Below are 24,454 nucleotides of genomic sequence, written 5' to 3'. Positions count from 1 at the left end.
TTTGTAGGTTTTGAGAGAGATAGAGATTCAAGAATAGAGTTGTCTGCTCCTGGAGCAATCACTGAGAGGGCTCAAGGTAGCCCTGATTAAAAAGGAGACAGTGCACCTGCAGCAAGGGGCTGTAGGGATGTAGGCATAGTTAAGGTTTTGAAGGAGGATTTTGGTGGGTTGCAGAGAGAAGAAAGAATTGCTTGCTTCCAGAGGATGGGAGGCATAGCACCTGTGGAAAGAAGCTGCAGTCTGGCTGGTTGGGCGGAAAGGAGAAGGTTGGTGGCTGGTTGCATAAGAGAAGGTTAGTAAGCTTAGTTCAAAAGGGTCTGACATCCGTGCACAGGTTTCAAGCGAGTAGGACCTATCACTCAGGAATGGCAAAGGTTGAGCTTTGCATACGCAGAGTATATATGGGTGAGAATCACTGCCTGGTCAGATATAAGGATTGCACCTATACAAATACACAGACACACTTGCACATCTGGCAGCCATGTATGTATCCGAAGCAAGTAGGGCCCATAGCTTGGGTGTGACCAGGGTTGTAATTATACCTGGGTTATTTTCATTACCCGGCCAGATTTTATATGCCCGCACGCACATCTAGCGACCTTTCTAGAAGGTGGCTGGATTCAACAATAAACATCTCCACACACAAAACACACACACATAACAAACACAATTCTTTTATTTTATTTTTTTTTGTAAATTTACAAGGTTTAGGAACCCAAGTGCCTAGAGCAAACACAATCTCCGCTTATGCTTAGGTTTGCTACCGACATCACTGAGAGAGAGTCAGTGGTATAAGAGGTAGCAGAACCTATCATAGGTGCAGCTTGTATAGGGGCTGGTGCCCCTATACAAGCTGGGCGGTCCTGCCGACGTATCAGTATCCCTATTACAAAGTGACAGTAGCTAATAAGAAGGGTAACATCTGGAAATCAGTATTCCAAAAATGACTGCTAAAGGGAAACTGAGGCACGAGGGAGTTTCAGATATAATGCTAGGGAACAGCCTAGAAGATTTAATTAGAAAAGTAGGACATGGTCCATGGAAGGAGAATGTGTTTATTGGACTGGATGCTCATCAGCAACTATGCAAGCAATGGGAACAGTGGGTCAAACCTAAGAAAAAAGGAATTTTCTTGAGGGAACCTAGTAAAAGGGAGAAAAAGCGAGCTGATTTACAAGGTTTGCAAATGGTAGCTGAAGTTTTATGTAAGGAAGTAAATAGTTTAAAGTTAAGCAAACAGGAGTTAGAAGAAAAGGAATTAGTAAACAATCTCAGAGTAATGATATAAACAAATGGAAAATAAAAGCAGAGGAGTTAGCTGAGGAAAAAGAGAGGCTACAGGGAGAACTGGCTAATTCAAAGGTTAAGGTTGAAGTTTTAAGGGCCACTATGATGGTGTACAATTCTCAGATGGCTGCCTCACAGGAGGAATTGGTCAACATGAAAACAGAAGTTGAAAGACTGAAAGCCATTGTGCTACCTCAACAAAAAGAAACGGTTGAGGCACAGATAAAACAAGATAAATTACGGCAGGAGGTAGCAGAGTGGAAACAAAAAGCATTAGATGGGCAAGCTGCAGTAAAAGTTTTACTTACAGAAATAAGGGAGGAAGAAATTGACCTTTGGGGTGAAGATTCCTCTGGTTTGTATAGAGGAAAGAACAATTCAGAGGAACTTTCTCAGAAATCTTACACCAATTGGAAAGTCGATAGGATCCTTAAATAGGGATACAACCGCAAGAACAGGCTGAGATGTCTGGTGTACTTGAAACAGTAGGAACAGATGTCTCAGCTATGATTGTGAAAGAACTAGATAACCCTTGTGTGTTTGAGACAGATAAATCTGAAAGGTTAAAAGATTCCTCAGACTGGAGTCAGTTGCTTCAGCAGCAACTAAAGTTTGGTTGTGAGGAGAGGGCTCAGCTTGATGCTGAAAACTCCATATTTCAGAAGAGAAGTTTGAACGAGGAATTGCAGATAGAAAAACTACAGTATACTTGTGATAAGCAATGGTTTAAAAGGTTAGGGAAGCAAGATTGTTATTTAAAGGAAAGATACATAACTACACAAGCAGTGGTAGATGTGGTTCCAAGGTCACAAAATCAGCAGACTATAATTGACCATGCATATGGCCAGTATAAAGTAACTTGCCTGCAGAAAAAACGGCAAGATATGCAGGCAGTCAGCAACACAGTTCAAGAAAGCAGAACTATGGTAAATAAAGAAGTTAAATTAGAAGGATTAAAAGAGAAGAACCAGGTTAGTTCTAGTGCAAGTTCAGGAACCTTCTATGACTTCTCCTTTGAAGGTGATACTAATAGCTGGAATAGAAAAGAAGGTAAATCTCGCTTTCCAGGAGGGGATTCCAGTTTTCTAAGGAGTTTTCCTGAAAAGCAACAATGGAAAAGGGAAACCCCAAAATTCTGTAGTACCTGGGGGCCAAGGCATAAACAGGAAAACACTACAATGTGTAATGTATTACAGTCTGAAGAAGCAGTAGTTTCACAGTTTGGAATAATAATAAAAACAACAGTAGTGTGTAGGTTTCAGAGTAGCAGCCGTGTTAGTCTGTATCCGCAAAAAGAACAGGAGTACTTGTGGCACCTTAGAGACTAACAAATTTATTAGAGCATAAGCTTTCGTGGGCTACAGCCCACTTCTTCGGATGCATATAGAATGGAACATATATTGAGGAGATATATATACACACATACAGAGAGCATGAACAGGTGGGAGTTGTCCTACCAACTCTGAGAGGCCAATTAAGTAGAGGAAAAAAAAAAACTTTTGAAGTGATAATCAAGATAGCCCAGTACAGACAGTTTGATAAAAAGTGTGAGAATACTTACAAGGGGAGACAGATTCAATGTTTGTAATGGCTCAGCCATTCCCAGTCCTTATTCAATCCTAAATTGATTGTATCTAGTTTGCATATCAATTCCAGCTCAGCAGTCTCTCGTTGGAGTCTGTTTTTGAAGTTTTTCTGTTGTAAAATAGCCACCCGCAGGTCTGTCATTGAATGACCAGACAGGTTAAAGTGTTCTCCTACTGGTTTTTGAGTATTGACTCTTGATGTCAGATTTGTGTCCATTAATTCTTTTGCGTAGAGACTGTCCGGTTTGGCCAATGTACATGGCAGAGGGGCATTGCTGGCACATGATGGCATATATCACATTGGTAGATGTGCAGGTGAACGAGCCCCTGATGGTATGGCTGATGTGATTAGGTCCTATTATGATGTCACTTGAATAGATATGTGGACTGAGTTGGCATCGGGCTTTGTTACAAGGATAGGTTCCTGGGTCAGTGTTTTTGTTCAGTGATGTGTGGTTGCTGGTGAGTATTTGCTTTAGGTTGAGGGGTAGTCTGTAAGCGAGGACAGGTCTGTCTCCCAAGATCTGTGCGAGTGAGGGATCATCTTTCAGGATAGGTTGTAGATCTTTGATGATGCGCTGGAGAGGTTTTAGTGTGTAGTTATTCAGATATTGCTTTAAACAATGCAGAAAAAGTAAAAGGTAAAATACAGAAAGGGTGGCCACCCCCAAGAGAAAAATCTAAAGGGGCATCAGTAATAATGATCCAAAAGGTCAAAGAAACCAACAAAGTAGGCAAAATCAAGGGGAAAATAAAAATAGAAGAATGGTTCCCTTTTAAACAAAGGAGAAGTAATCCAGGAAGAAATTGGCTATCGGGAGAATTGCTGTACTATGAACCTAGAGAACAAATTCATGGGCTTCCTACAGAAGAACTGCTTTGAAGACTGGCAAATCATTGAAGGAGCACACTTACGGCTCCATCTCACCCTCCAAATTGAGCATAAGGAGGCCAAGTGCCCCCTATCGGCCCAATATTAGAAAAAGAAAATCATGCTGATTGAGTGACACATTCACAAACTGATGACTAGGAGAGACCCACTGTGTATGTAAAATTTAATAAGGAAGCATTTGGATAAATAATTATATAGATTAAATTAATATTAATAAATAAGACAATAAGATTAGTAAATAGATATGTAATAAGTTAGGTAGTAAAAAAGTGCTAAGTATGGTACCAAAAGAATAAAAGCATTAAAATGGTTCTATTCATTTCAGTGAAAGAAATGGGAAGGAGAGACAGAATAGTAATAAAATCTCTTTCTTAAAATAGGAAAGAAATAACAGACAAAACAATGCAGAAGGAAGAAAGCGAGATATGGGATGAACCTTCAGGGCTGGAGTTACCAGAATGGGTGGAACAGGCCATTGATGAACTATTAGAAAGTTTGACTGTTATAGACGTATTGATCAAAATCCATCATCCCAGACTCCGGTTTTGGATGATGTAGTAATGAAACAATCCTGGCATGTAATAGATCAGAGAATGCAAAAGGAAGGGACACAGGACGATATCTGGGATGAATCTACGTGGCTGGAGTTACCAGAATTCACAGAACAGGATATGGATAAATTGTTAGAAAGTCTGCCTACTGTAGATATAATTAGTCAAACTCAACCATCTCAGACTCCAGTTTCAGGTGATTTAGTAATGGGACGATCTTGCCATGTTATTACTCCTCTATGGAAGGACCAGCATGGTCGACCAGTAATAGACTTAAATATAGAATATGGAAGATTTCATCATGATCTGCGTGGTCGGTATTAAATAGCATATATGATTCAGGAAATCTTATCCCACCGATGTTCTTAGAAACATCAGAGGTGCAAGGAGTATCTAAAATAATACAAGATATACCACTAACAGTCCCACTGGCAGTAGGTATAGGGAATAAAGAGATACTAGGGATTCAGTTTGGAATCATGGAGCTAGATACAAATGGGATAGGAATGGTAGGAATGGATATTCTTCAATGGTTACATTGTGTCATAGATTTAGAGAGAAATGTTTTATGGGCAATAGAATAAGATAGGTTAAGAATTGGTAAGAAATTAGGTAAAATAAATAAGTTAAGAAAAGAGTTAAAGTAAGTTACAATTCATGGAATATTAATTAGATATTTCTCCATAAAACATAGAGAAAGGAAGTCAGATGGCAGGAGGAGGAGATATCCTGAATCTACCTGAGGATGAACTCAGATATTTTAGATCAAATGACAGATAGCGATAGGGATAGTGTATATAGCTCAGTCGAAGATGATGGAGAAGGAATACTAGAAAAAATACCTGATTTAGTAATTGCTCAACTATTTATGGATAATAACCAAAGACCATTGTGTCTGTTATATTGAACTTGCCTGGTATCCAAATAGGGGTATTATGTCACCTGGATACCAGATCATCATTTTCAATACTTAATACTAGTATTGGGAGAATTAATTGGATACCTCTTGCCACCGCTGATCAATACATAATTCACACTGGATATGGAGAGCAACTAAGAGTATATGTGAGCCGACAGATAACTTTCACAGTGGGAGTACAAACAGTACTGAATGTTAGGTTCAGACTTGTGAGTCGGGTGAAAATGACTATAGAGTTTTAGGAACAGGCGCTATAAGAGAACTAAAAAGGGTGGATAAAAATCAATGGTTTTTTTTAATTAAAAAATCAATCAGATTTTTTTGATAAAATGCTTTTTGAGGAAAAAACCTATCTAAATATAGTTTTAATTAAGATACATTATCGCTCAAAGATCTCTCATCATGGAATAGGGATTATAAATTCTAATTCTATAGTATGAGACAATATATTCATGGAATGTTTAAGAAAAGTTTTGTAAATGAGTTCCAATAGTTCATGGATTAGGGACACAATCTTATGGAGTTACAGGGGCTTCTCTATAGATTATTTAGGTTAATCTTTCTATCTAACTTCATACTTCATACTATTTTACTTCATACTTCTTTCTTAAGGACTGCCTGTCTTCCTTCTGGACTATTCTTGAATTCCCATTTTTGAGCAAAAAGTATAGTTTATCATTTTAGATGCAGTTGTGTAGGGATATTAAAGAAGGTACTAACAGTGATTCCCCCAAATGACAGTGACCCCCCATAATTTGTCCCCCACACTTTAAAATCCAACAGTTTCACCAAGTACAAAAATCTCTTGGGTCTTCTGTTAAAACTTGTAAGCTACTGTCTGTAGAAACCATTGATTGTATCTGTCCTGTGAAAGATACTTTATCACTATGTAAAACTTACAAACAAGTTAATTGACTTTGTTCTTGAAGTAATTGATACAATGTAAACAAACGCTATAAGCCGCTAAGTGACTTTCACTTCATTGTAACAGCAACGGCTCCTAGGAACAGACCCCCACCCTCTGTGATTAAAGGGCCGAGACTCTCAAATGAATTAGCACACACCCCGAAAGTGGTGGAGACAGTAAATTAAAATATGATTAAGATATGGAATGTATGTTGATGAATGCTTAGGGAGGTGCCAGCCTAGAAAGGGAGTATCCATCAGCCGAAGAATGTGTCAAGTACGACCACCAGACAACCCCCTGAGGGTAAACTGGGATCCACCCCATCACCTGGAAGGATGAGAAACACAAACTTTGGACAGTGTGGAACCAACAGGAATGTGCCACTTTGGACAGGAATGTGTCATCTGCTGATTGAGTCAGCAGCAGCAGGATGAAACAGCTCCCATAGAGTAACATAGGAATTAATTCCTATAAGAATGATGACTGAGTCTCTGGTTCTGCTGCCAACCTCCAGGAGCATCAGGTGCATCTGACACAGACTCGGCTCCATCCTCATGAGCAAGATACCTGTCCAGTAACTTGGCATGAGCAACTTCTAGGCTGGTAACTATAACACCTATACAGAACTTGAATGAATGATTGTGTGAATGAAAATGTGTGTGTGTGTGTGTGTGTGTGTGTGTGTGTGTGTGTGTGTGTAAGGAATAAGTAGTGATAGGAATAAGTAGTCAAACAACGTTGTTTACTTTTATCTTTTGCTTTATCATTATATTTACAATAAATGTGGCATCTTTGCCTTATCCCTCTTAATAAGATCCTGCTGGTTTTTATTCTATTGATATAACATTTGTGGTAAGAAATAAATAGCTGAAATAGGCAGATGTTTCTTTTATAATTTCACCTTTAAAGTAGTACTGTCAGTGAATGCAATGCGTAATACTAAATGAGCAATATGGTAATAATAATTAAATAACTGCATCGACTTATTTTGTTTAGGAGAATCCATCCTCAACATACAGGATTCTGAAGAGTATCCACCTTCAAGATCACCATCATTTTCTATAGTTTCAGAGTTATCTGTCAATGGTAGTGCTTCAGTCACATCATGTATGTCATATAGCCACAGTATATCTCATCTGTAGCAAAAAGGAAAAAAAATCTCTATCATCCAGGAACAACCACAGATAAATTTGTGATAAGAACCAGCAGATTACAAATAATTGCCCGGTTCGTTTATGCAACAAACTCTCCTTTCCATATGATTGAGAACCCACACTTTATTAACATGGTTCAGTCATTAACACCAGGATACGGTCCACCCAACAGAGCAGATGTCGCAGGCAAATTGCTGGATAAAGTGTATGAAAGAGAAATTGAGCAGTGTGCAAAAGGTCTAGAGGGTAAAACTGTTAACCTGAGTCTTGATGTGTGGAGCAATGTCCACATTGAACCCTGTTGTATGTGCTTCCGTGACAACAGAAGAAGAGAATGTCTTCCTTACAGAAATGATACATAAGGAAATGCACACACAGCAGAATACTTACAAGAAGTAGCAGTAAAAGCTATAACAAACTGTAAAAAAAAATTCAAATGTCTAGTACGCAGCTTGGTTACAGACAATGCTGCAACTGTATCCAAGATGAGAAGAAATTATTTAGAAGAGAGTCCCAAGCTAATAACATACGGTTGCAGTGCTCATTTGATGCACCTCCTAGCCAAAGACTTCAGTGTTCCAGAAATAAAGGCTAATGTTTTTGAAATTGCAAAAAAAATTCCCTAACAACCCACTTTGCAGCGGCTTCTCTGAAAAAAGTGAGAGGAACCAAGCTAACTCTCCCACAAGATGCGCGCTGGAACTCAGTAGTGGACTGTTTTGTGCACTATACCAAGAACTGGCCTAATCTAATGACAGTTTGTGAACAAAATCATGAAAAAATAGATGGCACTGTCACAGCCAAAGTTCTCAACATTGGGGTTAAGAGAAATGTGGTACCCTGAAGCCTATTTCTGTAGCCTTGAACAAAATGCAGAGAAATGGCTGTTTTATTGCTGACGCTGTAGAAATTTGGAAGGAACTGAGTGAGATCTTAAAAAGAGAAATATGCAATGACAGAGTTAAATTACAAGCATTAAAAAAACGAATGGGACAAGCACTATCTCCAGCTCATTTTCTTGTAAATATTCTCAATACTCGGTACCAGAGTTAAACCTTAACTGCTGAAGAAGAGTAGTTCGCTATGACATGGACATCCAGCAATCATCCCTCCATAATGCCAACTATAATAAACTTCAGACCTAAGGGTGAACCATTCAAGAAATATATGCTTGCTGATGATGTTTTAAAGAAAGTCACACCAGTGAACTGGTGGAAGTCACTTAAGCACTTGGATTCAGAGACTGTTGAAGTGATAATCTCACTTTTAACAGCAGTAGCTTCTTCTACCAGTGTAGAAAGAATATTTTCTTCCTTTGGACTAATTCATTCCAAATTGAGAAATTATTTGGGACCTGAAAAAGCAGGAAAGCTTGTTTTTCTTTTCCAGATTATGAACAAACAGGAAAATGAAGGTGAAGACGACTGAGTTAGCTGCAAAAGCCAATATTTTAAGTTTCTCATGTTGACTTGGCTGACACAGTCAATTTAATTTTTTTTTTTAATATTTCGTTTAGCTATTTTAGTTAAAAACAATTTTAACTAAAACAAACCTGATTTTAAAATACTTGAATGATTAACTAAATTTGAAAATTCATATGCTTGTTTTGTTAAAATATTATATGTTTGCCATTGAAGAAAAAAACCCAGAATACATAATGCTGTTGTTTTAGTTAAATAAAATAATTAAATGTCTGTCTGGTGATGTTCTCCTCCTAATACAGCATGGCAAGAAAATCCTCCAAATATTAATGATTAACCTGTTGAATTGGAGATATTTATGAAGTCACTGGTAGGTGAACTATCTGCTGCAATTACCTTTGGTAAATGAAATAACCAATCATTCATTTTCTGATAGAGGTGTAAAACTAATCTGAAAAGTTTTCAAAATAAATCATTTTAAAAATGTATAGTGTGTAGATTCTACAAATGAAACCTACAACTATCTGAGTTGTAAAGAATATGTATTAAGGTTATAACAACCAACAAGAATGCACTTTTATGTAGAAATCCATGATTAAATCGAGTTCCTGACTAGTGATTTAAATCATGATTTAAATCAAATCCACCCTGTATATGAATCTAAAAAAATTACTCAAAACTAAATGTTTCAATGGTCCCAAACTGACAATTTTCAGAATTATTTCATGAGAAATTTTGACTTTTCATTCTAATTTGGAAATTTAAAAAAAAATGGAATTTCCCACAGAATGGAATTTCAAGGTCCCAACCAATTCTAATCATAACTATTTGGACACTATTTGCACAGCTCAGAGTATAAAGCCTAGTAAATTTCTAAGAGCAATGAAAGATAGTTCAGTTTCCACATTAAACAAATATTTGCAAGTCTGATGCACAAAACACAACTTCTTAACTAAAAATTCAACAACAAAAGATAGCATATCAAAAATACTTATAGAAAGAATAGATTAATGATGTTTCCCAAAATAAATCATTAAGTGATAATGGGTTTGGAGCGGTTTTGGTTTTTATTAAATTTTACAGAAAAAAAATCTGCAGGACAATAAGAAAATACATTCCGATAAAAATACCTCCATGTAAATAGTCACAAGAAGTGATTAATATTAGTGAGTAAAACAAAAGTTTTAGAAAAGTTTAAAATCTAGCAGCCTTCTGAGATACTTGGATTTCAAAATTTCACACTGGAAAGTTCTGCTTCCTGAAGTACCATAAAGAAAAGATCATGTAGCTCCTAAGGCACACAAATAATTGTAGATTTTATGCCAGCAGGGAACTAGCCTAAATGAGTCTAGCATTAGTGTGTCAATGGAGCAGGCTAGGTATTTAGCCCTCCAAAGAGTCATTCCTTGGGGGTGGGGGGGGAGGGAATAAAGTAAATAAATTAGAGAGGACTTCAAACAATTCAACCAACACAGCACATATTCTGGATCGATAACCAGCCAGTAGCACCTTGTATACATTAACAAGTCATAGCACATGAAAATGCTTGCTATTCAATTATTGAATAGCAAGGGTAGACAGAAATAACCTGGAAATGTGTGCCCTTTTCACAGGGTTTACAATTAGTGCGGTACTTAGCTTTTTTTTTTTTTTTTTTTAAATGTAAAAACAAGTAAAGGTAACTGATCACCATAAAACAGCAACCTTGCTAACTCGAGATTTAGTACAGAAAGCTTGTTTAAAATAACAACACAGCACAGAATAGCAAGGATCAAGTGTTAGTACATAACAGGTCAAAGTATTAAGAAGTTCACATTGTGCAACTCAGACATTAGGGCAGATGGAGCACAGCATTATCTGGACTCAAGTGTTTGGTGCACAAAAGGTCCAAGGATTATAATGAGCCTCTAGTGGGTACTACAACATATGGAACATAGATGCTATTTAGATTGCGCTCTACATATAAATGTTATTTTGATTTCCTACGCTTGCCTGCACATTAGAAGACACTGTTTATCAAGCAGCCTGCAGAATCCCATCAAGTAATATGCGGAAAGCCCCAAGTTACAATATATTTGCAAATCTAAGCACTTAAAAATTACTCACAGAAGTGCAATGGGAAGTATAGCAGTAAAAACACAGTGTTAGCAGTCATCCACAAAGGAAAGAAAATGACCCCTGATGTTCTTTTACAAGAAAACATCTGGGGGAGAAGAGGCAAGCAATCACAGCCTACACGTGAAACAACTACAAAACCAAAAATTGTATCAGCTTATTTTAAACAATCTGTTTCCTCCTCTCTTCTCCACTTAAATAGCTTGTTTAGGTCAAAAACGAGTGACTATATTTACATTAGTTTGTAGCTTTTTATTTTATTTAAAGTTAATTTTGTAATATGGTATTACACCACCGTGGGTTCGGCTCTGGGGGCTACAGTTTCAAGCTTACCAGAGTGAAAGTCATCTCGGCTACTTGCTTTAAATTTAGGCTATGTCTACACTTGCCAGTTTTGCGCAAAAACTATGCTAGCATCTTCACTGGAAATCCATATTTTCAGCGCAAAAATAAAACCACCCCAACAAGAGTCTTTTTGTGCTGATGTGCCAGTGAAGACTCTTGATTGCTTTTACCGGTCTAATTGCCCTTCGGAGCTGTCCCACAATGCAGGGCGGGAGCGGCTGCTCTTTGAAACTCAGCAGTCCTACCTGTGCCCCTCCCCTTTAGCTCCTTTCTGACAGCCGGTGCTGTCACTGCTCCGGTACACAAAATAAATCATTATTGTGGAATGCTCCTCCCACAATACAAACAGAGGCAGGCAGACAGAATGTGCTGTGCAGAGTCAGGGAGGGAGGCGGGGGCTGAGGTCTAGGTCTCCCCCTCCCCCTGCCTCAGGACTGGTTGCTTCCGGCGGCTGTCACACACATGCATCCACCCCTGCCACAATAATGATTTGCTTTATATCCCGAAGCAGTGCTTAGTGGGATAGCTACCACAGTGCGCTCTTCTCATCTGCTATGCAAGTGCTGCATATGTAAACATGCTTTGATGCCTGTGGAAAACAATGTGAACACAAACCAGCACTTTTCTGTCACCGACAAAACTGTCAGCGAAAAAATTCTGCAAGTGTAGACATAGCCTTAGAGTCTCTAGGACCACAAAGACCAAGGGTAGTGACCACACATACATTCACAAGTACAAGGTTTAGTCTCTTTTACAAGTTTTATTAAAGTTACAATTAAAGTTATGAATATCCAAGTACATAGAAATTCTATACAGACCTATGCACAAGTTACAAATATAAATATACTCACATCCTTAACAGTAGTGTTAGGGTCTGATGGGTCTCTCATGGTTTGATCATCAGTAGACAGACGGTTCCTGCTGGAGTTTCCTATAGGGAGCTCAATTTTCCCACTCTGGGCACCCTTTTTTATAATGTAATTCTGACTACACCTGATTAGCATTTCTGCACTTGGTGCACTCTGCAGTTAGGGTATGTGTTAGAAAAATGTGATTACCGGGTATCTTGTAATTACTTTTACTGTTAATTTTTCACAGTATCACCCATTGGTACATCTCTTCCCGTAATCTTAGGGCATTGGGTTTTTCTTTGGTCACTTACTTATGTCAAGCATTTCTTAGCTCCAAGGCCTAGTATGGCTAAGCTAAAATCTTTCAGGCCTCAGCCTGTAGGCCTTGCATTTCACTTAATTAGAAGGAATAATCATGTATTAGATATCTAACTACTGATCAATTTTATACTTCTAAAATCCTACCATTTAACTCTGTGTAACATACTATATATATGACATTGAATGTTAGTTAATCATAATCACACAATAAATGAACAGTAAACTAAAATCATTGGCTACAATCTTATCTCCACAAACCAATGAAATGTCCGTTTTTTGGTCAGTTTATCAGAAGAAAAATATTTTTTTGTGTGTCAATGTCACGGTGGAAGCATCCACAGCCATGTGGTTTGCAAGGAAAACAGGGAAAGGTTTCATAATACAAAGTACAAAAGAAGAGAAAGTGAGTTTGGTTTTGCTACATGGGTGAAATATAAAATCAAGTGGAAAATGGAAGTTTTATAAATAAAATAAATAAATAAGCAGTTTTAAGCATGACTGGTCCAACTTGCAAAACTAGTTCATTGCTATTCTAGTAGTTGTAATGAATGAGATAAAGCTCATTGTTAACCAGTTACCTTAAATGAAAAATGTTGTGTCCTCTTTACAGCCTTGTGCCTTTTTTGTCATCTTTCATAAGCGCTTTAAGGCCACAAGGAACAACTATGATCATGTAGTCTGACCACCTGCATAACACAGGCATGTTCCATATTTTGCACTGTGTAGGTCAGTGGTGGGCAACCTGCGGCCCATCATGATAATCCACTGGTGGGCCGCCAGACAGTTTGTTTACATTTGCCCAGCCTCCCGCAGCTCCCAGTGGCCCGTGCCGCTTCCCACAGCTCCCATTGGCTGGGAACGGCGAACCGCAGCCACTCGGAGCTGCAGGCAGCCAGGCAAATGTAAACAAACTGTCTGGCGGCCAGCCAAGGGATTACCTGACGGGCCACTTGAGGCCCAGGGGCTTCAGGTCGCCCACCACTGGTGTAGGTGCATGCATACAGATTTAACAATTATTGTCTCATTTATGAGAGGGTGCATATCTGAGTCACACAGAACCATGGTGATAGGTGCCATATAAGAATCTAGACAGGACAGGTTAGATGGTTCTACGTAAGTTTTCATATGGGAGTGTTTTCTAGTTCCAAAAGGAGGCCTATTAATCTTTTTCTCCTATAGTTTTTCCCCCTACTATTCTTCTACCATATCAATTTATCTAAGCGGCAAGTGTGCAGGACATGATGCTGATACAGAATAATTCAAGAATACTGTCTGTATTAATATATGAGTACTGTATGTGACTGGCTTATGGGAATGTTTGCTGTATAATAATACGGGTTATTTTACTGCCTGCACGTGTTAGTTTAGTTTAATAACAGAGCTATTAGGAAACAAGCAGGAAGACAACACTATGGGTTCAGATAAAACACCTCCTAGTAAATGAGTCAGGAGGTTAAGAAACAATCCCTGGGCTTCCAGCTGTGAAAATACTACTTTTTGGTTCCAGCCCGAAGTTACACAGCTGTTTGGCCAATGCTGGGAGTGGACAGATCAAAAAGCACTTGAAACTGTCAAAAAGTAAGTTGATGGGGCAAAGGGACAAGAGCAGCTGTCAATGAGCTCACAAGGGGCAGACTAACACATACAGGCCCTGCGGAGTAGGTCTGAAGCAGCTGGGCCTTCCTAAGCTTTCAGGGGATGGTAAACCTTAGGTAAGATAGTCATGAGCATAGACTGTTTAGTTGTTTTAAAATCCTTTTTCTCTAATGCTTTGCTGTGTTCTTACTGCTAAGAGTGAACAACACTTTTTTTAAGAAAGCTTGCCTGGTCACTCTATTAACCCCGGGTCACAGCTCCCAGAGGGAGGTCTTGCAGGTGCCCAGCCCAGCTGGTTCTGCTGGGAAATCACAGTTGGTAAACAGGGTGCTGTAGCATGAGACCAAGTCTCTTATAGGTGGAATCCCATGATTCTCCCAAAGATAAGTTAAGGCAATAGGCCTAACACCTAACAAGGGGTGCATTCAGAGGCATCAGAGAGGAGTTCAAGGTGCAGCTAGCCGTGCAACTGTTTCCGCAGAATTCTTAAAGTCCATTTATGTAACGTTATAAAAATTCACTGGTGCAGCAAACTGAAGTCACCAGCCACCTTAAGGACTCAACATGGTCTAATCTCACAAAGACAAAGGCAAAACTTTGACCTTTCAAATGGGTCTAACAACATTATGCTGTAGCTATAGCATTTTACCAACCAGCCTCACTCAGTACACATGATGGACAGTGCTCAATGAATGAGACAGCTGCTCACTATTAGCCATAACAGACAGTTATCCTCAGTGGACCAGCTACTATAGGAAAAGTTCTGATTTACAAATAGATTTGACAGGTCTTGAACTCAGCTCCACAAGGTTCATGGGAGCAGCCATGTTCCAAACCTCACCTAGCAGCCTGCTGGCAGTAGCTAACCTGGGACCCATGAAGCTCAGCTCCAGTGTGAGGCTCTGCCCCTGAGGTCCAATTGTGCCAGCGCGGCTGATTGGGCCACTGGCCCTGCTTAAGCCAGCAGCAGGAACAGGAAGCTGTCCAAACAACTGGGCTCCACCCTGCTTTTAACTGTGTGTGCCTTGGGCTTCCCCAGCTTGATTTCTTGGCATCCTGACTTGACTCTTGGCATTTGACTTGCAGTTCCAAACCTCCAGTTTGTCTCCTGCCTCTGACCCCCCAATAACCTGACCCATCCTGATTCTGATTCCTGCCTTGTGGTTCTGACTTCCCAATATCCTGACCCAGCCAATTCTTGACTCCTGTCTCATGACTGCAGACTCTGGCTCTGACCACTAGGTCTGGCTGCCCACAATCTGGCTGTGACAGTGTGCCTAAATTGATGAGACTTAAACATACACTTATAGGGAAAGCCTACACTGCAATTAAAATCCCACAGATGGTCAACACTAGCTGACTCAGGCTTGTGGGATTCGGGCTAAGGCAGTGGTTCCCAAACTTGTTCCGCCACTTGTGCAGGGAAAGCCCCTGGCGGGCCGGGCCGGTTTGTTTACCTGCCGCGTCCGCAGGTTCGGCCGATTGCGGCTCCCAGTGGCCGCGGTCCGCTGCTCCAGGCCAATCGGAGCTGCTGGAAGCAGCGGCCAGTACATCCCTTGGCCCGCGCCGCTTCCAGCAGCTCTCATTGGCCTGGAGCAGCGGACCGCGGCCACTGGGAGCCGCGATCGGACGAACCTGCGAACACGGCAGGTAAACAAAGTGGCCTGGCCCACCAGGGCCTTTCCCTGCACCAGCGGCAGAACAAGTTTGGGAACCACTGGGCTAAGGGGTTGTTTAATTGCAATATAGATATTCAGGCTTGGGCTGGAGCCCGGGCTCTAGGACCCTGTGAGGTGGGAGGGTCCCAGAGCTCAGGCTGCAGTCTAAGGCCCAACATCAACACCACAATTAAACAGCCCCTTATACAGAGTCAGTTGGCATGGGCCAGTTGCAGGTGTCTAATTGCAGTGTAGACATATCCATAGAGAACTGAGCTCTTAGCCTACTTCTGCTAGAAAGGATCTTGTGCAACCACTCAGTTATGCCGTCTGTAAAAGGAGATGAAGCTGATACTTGCCTCCCTCCTAGGGGAAGAGCATGAAGCCCTGTTCAATAATAGGGGCTATAATACTTCTGTGCACTTTAACACCAGTCAGCAGAAGAGATTAATCTAAAACTCATGGGGTGAAATCTTGGTCCTATTACCAAAACTCCTACTGACTACAATGGAGCCTGATTACACTCATAATTTGACTCCCAGCCAGTGCACTTTCTCCTGAGCCATTTTGATAAGAAGATGAGCAGAGATCACAGCAACCAACCAGACAAAAGGTTCTGTTTGGCTGCTTCAGAACAATGCAGAAGGCTCAGTGGACCATGATGGTATGTTCCATGCAATTGAAATGTTCACAAAATGAAGACATAAGCCTTTGTATGTTCTACTGTACATGTGCAAATAGTGATCTTCATAGTTAGGAACAACCAAATCTGGACACAGACTTTCCTGAGAACAGCAAAAGGCATCTCTCTCTGACCACAGGCATATTTCCCTGACAAACGACAAGTTCCTGCTCCAAACCAAAGAAGTACTAAAGCTGTTCAAAAGCCATCAGAACTTCTTTTAATATTAGCAAATCTGTCTATTTTTCAAGATACTCTTTCTTCAGAGTGGTTGAACCATCTTTTGTTCAAACTTTCCATAACAATTCAGTCTCAGGTCAAGACCAAGCATAAAAATACAACCCAGAAGGTTAAAGTCTGCTAAAGTTATAAGCAATTGAAAACAGGTGGTTACAATGGAAAGTGTTTGTTAGCCTTAATATTGACATTGCTACCGTTACACCTGTTTTAAATCACAAAAGTTAGCTGAATATTAAAAATTAACTGTTGAACAAGTGAAAATCTCCAAATCAAAATTGTAAGCATGTTTTTCAATAAAGTAAACAGATACTCTATATTGCATCACTTTTCATATGAAGTGGAACAATGAGATAAGAAACCCTACAAAATATAAGGGAAGTAGACATCCCTAGTTTTTCCCATATTAACATTATTTTAATCTAAATGTAAAACTAAACATCAAAAGATTTTTGTTCTAGTCTATACTTTACTGGAATCTGCTCTCACACTGCATAATTTGTATTACTACAAGTCAACCAGCCTTCCATAACAGGCAGATTAATTTCCCATCATTATGAACTAAGGACAAGTCTTCCCAGTACAATCATGATACAGGAAAATCAACAGTAAAACCTTTAAAGTTATAACCTTGTCAAAGGAACAAGAACCCAAACTGGAGTTCTGGAAAAGCAAACATGAACATTATGATCTTTGAGACACCAGGCCAACTCTACAAAAAAATATCACATTTCAGATCAAATCAACACAATGAACATTAGGCCTTGCCTGTCACTGATTCATTACTGAAAATACAATTCACTAAAGGATCAATTCTTCTGCTAAAGTAACATCACTGTATCCCATCCATGCAAAGACTGTCTGTCAGACCCACACATTCAGAAAGTAAATGGATTGGGTTGTTACTACAGACTGGGAGGAATTCATTGCCTATTGCAAGCAACAAAGTAAGTTTGTATGTCCAGGACATGAATTTTACCCTGCTAGACAATCATCCATTTCTAAACAACAGGGTTTATCTTTGTGAGGGGGAAAACACAAGGAGAGAAAAAACAGAATTCCATGTGAAGGTTACTCTCAGACTAGTTACCTTTTTTCTATTCTGAACTGAGGTACTCAGATGTTTTAAGCACAGCAAACCATTCCCAAGCACACATACATGCCAGGAAGAAAAGGTATAGCAAATCAACTAATTTTCTGCAACCACTGAGCCATGAAAAATGAGCTATGTATATTAACAAGATATTTTTATATATTATCTCTTTTTAAAAAAATAATCCATTTCAGCTTTCCATGCAAGTCAGAAAATTAATGTCTTGTCCATGCACACTTTCTGGCCAAGCAAAGTTCAGCTTTCTCAGGCTACAGGTTAGAATATTTTGGGCTAAGTTGAGATCTATTTCCAAAATACAGAAAAATGTATAGCTTTAAAGACAGAGTAAGATAAATCTCTGTGTAGTTAATGAATGCATTCATAGACATCACTTTAAGTTACTTCAATTTTAGAACAGGTTTAGATGAACAGCATGGCAGGTATGTCCTATTGCACATAATTTGATTGTTTTCATGTCATCCTTTAAGTTGATTCAAAACATACAAAATAGGTTAACAATTGGGCAAATGAATGTGAAGTGTCCACTGTAAATGCCAGCAGCTGCTGTGTTTTGGCTTCAGATAGACATTGTAAATGAGATGTTGCATCTCAACACATTAACTTTTTAAAATATATTTACATTAATGTATATAACAAACCTTTGATTTTTATCCACTCTTTACATGAATCTACTTCCCCTGTAAAACCACTTCTCCTGCCCCCACCTCTAAGTAGACTCCAAAAATTCAGCACTGTCACACAATTCACCATTACTCAAATTTAGGCAAATCCAAAACAAAACAAAAGCCAAATAGTGAATACTTCCCATTTACCTTTGCTTAAATAAAAATAAGTAAATATTCATGAAGCATAAATAATCCTTGTTAAAGAGAAAATGAAAGACTGCCATCTCAATAATGAAAATCTCCAAATCAGACTTTTCCAGCACATTTTGCAACAAGGAACAAATCTTAGCATAACATGAGATAATATAACATGAGAGAGATGGGAAGTTTCTGAATTCTCCTGGGTTTATGGACAATTAACATTTGAGAAGATTAAAGCAAACCTCTCTCCTGTGCAAGTGGCCTACAGGGATCAATGTTTATGATAATTTAATAACTTAGTAAATGTTGTTACATTTATTTTAAAAATTGTACCAAAGGAAGAAAACAATGAATGATGCTTAAGTTGGATGGCACTTTCCATTTTCAGAGCAGTTTACAAAAATTAACTAGTCCTCCTAGAACCTCTGTAATGAAGGAGTTGGGGTTTTTTAAATAATTTTTATCAACATTTTACAATGGGATAAACTTGAGGAATATACAAGACCAAAGACAGAATCAGAATAAACTCACTAAAACATATTTTTCATGCACCACGCAACAAGATATCAAGGTACAAATTATTACTATACATTATTTGTTAATGCCAAATTGGCTATCATACTATGGAACTCCGTGTTTCTGCAGATTAGTTTCTTAAGTCATAAGATTGTATCAAATTTTGATTTTTTTTTAAATATTTCCTTTACTGTGACTCATTAAATTTTACCCTTGAACATTAGAGGGCACTGTGAGACTGCAATAGCAACCGCAATGCATTCTGCACAGCGGTATTTGCTGCCATATTGATTTTGAATCTGATATTCATGGCAAGACGCATGCTTTGCCAGTTGCCATAAGCATTTCTTGACATTGAAGGATAAATGTACCTTGCTCAAGTCTAATAATTAGTAGTAAATATTCTTTGGGAAATGTATGATACTAACTTTGCAGAAAAACATATAAGAGAATTAAAGAGTCCAGAAGTTATGTCACTGACATTAGAAAGAAGGCAAAAGCAAAGAGCCATTGATTGTTATTTTTCATTTGTAAATTGTAAATATGTTAGATGGACAGCAAGCATAACTTTCACAAAGCAAGATACATTATCCTACTTCATAACATGGGAGATGTCGTATTCTCCTTCATATCAAATAATCAGCATAACAGATCAGTGAGATGCCAGCTAAGAGTATTTGATCTTCTTGATGCAGATGGCAGAATTTTGTGCATTTTTTGTGGAAACATATATAACTGTTAGAACTACACAATTTTCCAAATATTTTAGCTCCTCTAATGTGTATGCTAATCTATTCAAATCGACTGTATTTTCCTCAACTGATGGCACAGAATCTTTTTTAAAAATAAACCAATTGTAAAACAAAGAAATACATGTCTGTACATCCAAGAATATTTACTCTGCAATGACTGAAATGAAGTTGTTTGATAACTAATTAACAGGAAAGTTTCATTGTTCAATTTATCTAATCATTATAATTCCTAGTATGTATTCTGTGTAAATATATATTATCAATTAATTTAGTTCTTGTAGCATTTAGAAAATTGACTTTCAAATTTGATAAATTTATCCTCAATACAAAGGAAGCAATTGCTTAGAAACTAAAGACTCGGCCTGCCAAGTTTTCAAAAAGGGGGAGGGGGGGAAGGGGAGAATCCAAACAGCCTCTATAAACAACATCAGTTAGCAGGGAAATGTAGTTTTCAGACACTAATTAGAACTGTCACTATGCTTAATAGGTCCTGAGGATCTTATAATGCAATGATGTCCATTTGACATATTGAATTATCTTTTTAAGATGAAAACCCACTGTTGAACCAAAGACAAACTAGAAGATATGGATATTTCAGAAACCATTTGAAGCCTCTTGCACATTAACTCCAGGGTCCTTACCAAACATCCCAAATCAAAATTCCAATTTTGCTCAGAACAAAGGAGCTAGCTACTAGTTTTATCATTAAAAGACAATTTGAATATGAAGAGTTTAATTTTTTTTTCATAACTATTTATACCACTATTTCTCAAACTTTTGTACTGGTGACCCCTTTCACATAGCAAGCCTCTCAATGTGACCCCCCCTTATAAATTAAAAACACCTTTTTATATATTTAACACAATTATAAATGCTGGATGCAAAGGCTGACAGCTCGTGACCCCCCATGTAATAACCTCACGACCCCTTGAGGGGTCCCAACCCCCAGTTTGAGAACCCCTGGTTTATATACTATACAATGCTTAACATAGAGCTGGATATTTCTCACTTCTGCATACAATATGTAGTAATTTCTCCAACAGAATATTGTAAATTTCTGTAAATAGCCACATAAAAATTATGCAAAATGATTTAACATTTAAAAATTGAGTAAAATAACTTAAAAGATTGAAAATCTGACAATAATGGTAGTAGGTATGTTGTTTAGTTTTAAAGAATTACAGATGCTGGATGCAGGCTGGAGCAGCAAAGCTAATTCCAAAGCCTCTCAGATCAATCATTCTGCTATTTTATTCTGAAAATCCCTGTGAGGTTTCTTCTTTTCTTATTTTGCAAGCCTCTTTTATTCAAAGTCTAATTGCTATTTTTCTTTTCACATTCTAACTGTACAATGTTACGTTTGTAAAATTAACTGCAGAGGAAACGAAAAATTACGAATAATTTATGCCACCACTACACCTAGGGACTGGCCCTCAACTCATGTAAACTGTCATAGGCCTATTACAATATATAGAGCAGCTGAGGATCTGCCCCCTTGTGTGCTTTGTTATTGCAGTAGCAAGAGAAGTATGCTTTGAAACTTTGTCACAGGCAACAATAAAAGGACTGAAGAATGTCATTACATGCACCTACATGGATCCTCCAGAAACAAAGGGTCTCAGGTTGAGTGAAACTCTCAAGGAAATAATAATAAGATGGGTGAACTAGAGTGCCTCATATTAAATGAAGATATTGATTTAATAGGCATCTCAGAAACTTGGTGGAATGAGGATAATAAATGGGACTTAATAATACAAAATATATCGGAAGGACAGAACAGGTCGTGCTGGTGGGGGAGTGGCACTATATTTGAAAGAAATCATAGAATCAAATGAAGTAAAAATCTTAAATGAATCAAATTGTACCACAGAATCCCTATGGACAGTAATTCCATACTGGAATAATAAAAATATAGCAGTACGGATATATTACTGACCACCTGACCAGGATGGTGATAGTGACTGTGAAATGCTCAAAGAAATTAGAGAGACTATTAAAATAAAAAAATCAATAAAATGGAAAATACCATAGCAGCCCAACTCTGTAGCATTTAGTTTCAGAAAGGGGAACTACACAAAAAGACGAGGTTAGTTAAACAGAAATTAAAAGGTACAGCACAAAAAGTGATATCCCTGCAAGCTGCATGGAAACTTTTTAAAGACACCATAACAGAGGCTCAACTTAAATGTATACCCTAAATTAAAAAACATAATAAGAGAACCAAAAAAGTTCCACCATGGCTAAACAACAAAGTAAAAGCAGTGAGAGGCAAAAAGGAATCCTTTCAAAAGTGGAAGTTAAATCCTAGTGAGTAAAGTAGAAAGCATAAACTCTAGCAAATTAGGTCTAAAAATATAATTAGGAAGGCCAAAAAAGGATTTGAATAACTGCTAGCCAAAGACTCAAAAAGTAATAGCAAAAAAAAAATTTTAAGTACATCAGAAGCAGGAAGCCTGCTAAACATCCAGTGGGGTCACTGGATGATCGAGATGCTAAAGGAGCACTCAAGGATGATAAGGCCATTGCGGAGATTCTAAATGAATTCTTTGCATCGGTCTTCACAGCTGAGGATGTGAGGGAGATTCCCAAATCTGAGCCATTCTTTTTAGGTGACAAATCTGAGGAACTGTCCCTGATTGAGGTGTCCGTAGAGGAGGTTTTGGAACAAATTGATAAACTAAACAGTAATAAATCACCAGGACCAGATGGTGTTTACCAAGAGTTCTGAAGGAATTCAAATGTGAAACTGCAGAACTACTAACTGTAGTCTGTAACCTATCATTTAAATCAGCTTCTGTACCAAATGACTGAAGGATAGCTAATTTGACGTCAATTTTTAAAAATGGCTCCAGAGGTTATCCCAGCAATTGCAGGTCGGTACGCCTGACTTCAGTACCGGGCAAACTGAAGAACAAAATTGTCAGACACATAGATGAACATAATTTGTTGGGGAAGAGTCACAGGAGCCCCTTGTTAAAACATCCCCATCATGAAGGCCATTTTCCAATTAAAATAATGCTATTTCTGTATTGTTCCTCTAATGGTGGGTATTCTTAATGCTGCCTCCTCTACAGGTGGCAACTGTTCTGTCAGACTCCACTGTTCTAATCAATGTGTCTCACTGAACCATAGCAAACAGAGGGAGCAGAAGGATACCTCAACATGACAGCATCTGGGCTCTTGCTTGCTCTTTCCTCCTTTCCCCTCCAACTCTGGCATTAAACACTTACTGGATTTTTTTTTTTTTTTTTTTGAGAGAGAGAGAGAAGTCAAACACAAAGAAGGAATCCTAACAGGGTAAGTGGCAGAGAAACTCAAAGGATGGGAGGGGTCCTGCTGTGACATAACAGCTACTAGAGACTTGCTCCTGTCAGCAAGGAGGGGGAGTCAGATTAGTGGCAGGGTTGTTTTTAAATATATAGACCAATTCTGAAGTTCTCCCAGGGTTTTGTACCCTTTGGGATGTATTCTTAAAAATCCCACTTACGGGACTTCCTATGAATTGGCTGTATACTCCAACAGGCTGCAGCAACAACATAACATGCTGGCAAGAAAGGAGGGGACCAGCACAAAAATGACCTCTCAAACAGGAGCAGTTTATCAGGGGTTCTCAAAGTGGGGGTCACAAGGTGTCAGCCTCCACTCTAAACCCCGCTTTGCCTCCAGCATTTATAATGGTGTTAAACATATTTTAAAGTGTTTTTAATTTATAAAGGGGTGCACACTCAGAGGCTTGCTATGTGAAAGGGGTCACCAGTACAAAATTTGAGGACCACTGCAGTATATCGAAGATCACAGGCAACATGCCACTCCGACCTCTACTGTTTGATACACTGTAGCACCTGTGTTTCTGCCAGTGATTAGGATGAGCTGAGTCTCACCACCTGTAGTCGGATACTTTGAAGACTCGCCTCCTCCTGAAGGTGTCTCCAGACCAGACCGGCCGCGCTCTCCAAATGTTCGCGGCAGACTAAACTTTCTGATACGCTGCACAGGAGAAGAGGCCAATTTTGCTCTGGTTGGACTCGGTCCTTAAGAAATTCTCCCGTGGCGTGTAGGTGGGAAATCGCATCATAAAACCATTTGTCAAGACAATTTATTTCCAGGTCACCTTCTAAGCAGCGCTCTCGGTTCGTTACCCTCCCCCGCTGCCAGTAACGTGTAAGCGTGACGCTGGGGTTGTTATTTCAAGGCGCTTGCTAGTGCCTAGGAGCGAGGGTGGGGGCTGTTGGGCTACAGCCACTCCCGGGTTTCCGCCGCGGGACGACGCCGACCCCCGCCGCGGCGAGCGCTCGAACGGAGCGAGCACCGCGCCTGGCCAAGGCGCTGCGAGCGCAGCTGAGGAGAGGGAGCAGCTTTCCCCGGTTATTACTATAGCCGCAGCGCCACGCACCTCGCGGCCTCCTCCCCCTTGGGGCCCTTCCCCCACCGAATGTTCGCACCCGAAAGCCCCCTCGGGAACTCCGCTCCCTCCCCGCTTATCTAAAGGAACAAACTGCCCCCTCCGTGGCCGGCTTCCTGACTCCATCCCCCCCACCCACACACTATGCGCGCCGCTGGCGGCCCAGAGTATTCTGATCCCTCCCGGCTGCCGTCGCTTTCTTCGCCCTCATCCCCGCCCGCCGCGTGGCGCCACTTACCGCAAGTTTTCAGCGCTCCCAGTTTGAACGAGCCACTGGCGCGAGCTGCGGGGACGCGCTCGTTACGTGCGCGTGACACGTGCCCTCCAGAGGGGTGGGGCCGC

General features: G+C 39.5%; 1 protein-coding gene across 3 annotated transcripts in view; it reads right to left on the bottom strand.

Annotated features, from left to right (window-relative positions):
• The window catches only part of IMMP2L (inner mitochondrial membrane peptidase subunit 2), an 838,991-nt gene extending 815,103 nt beyond the window's left edge, over positions 1-23,888 (bottom strand). For 2 of the 3 annotated variants that reach the window (XM_024200943.3, XM_029910883.1), the window contains exon 1: positions 23,595-23,888. The gene's annotated coding sequence lies outside the window, so the exon portion shown is untranslated. Of the gene's footprint in view, positions 1-23,591 lie in introns of all 3 variants that reach the window. The other variant, XM_024200959.3, reaches the window with a different exon arrangement.
• Between the last annotated feature and the right edge of the window lie 566 nt (positions 23,889-24,454).

The sequence above is a fragment of the Terrapene carolina genome, unplaced genomic scaffold (assembly GCF_002925995.2).
Source record: "Terrapene carolina triunguis isolate 2854851 unplaced genomic scaffold, T_m_triunguis-2.0 Scaffold68, whole genome shotgun sequence".
In the NCBI taxonomy this organism is placed as follows: Eukaryota; Metazoa; Chordata; order Testudines; family Emydidae; genus Terrapene; species Terrapene triunguis.
This window is presented reverse-complemented; position numbering and strand designations above follow the sequence as displayed.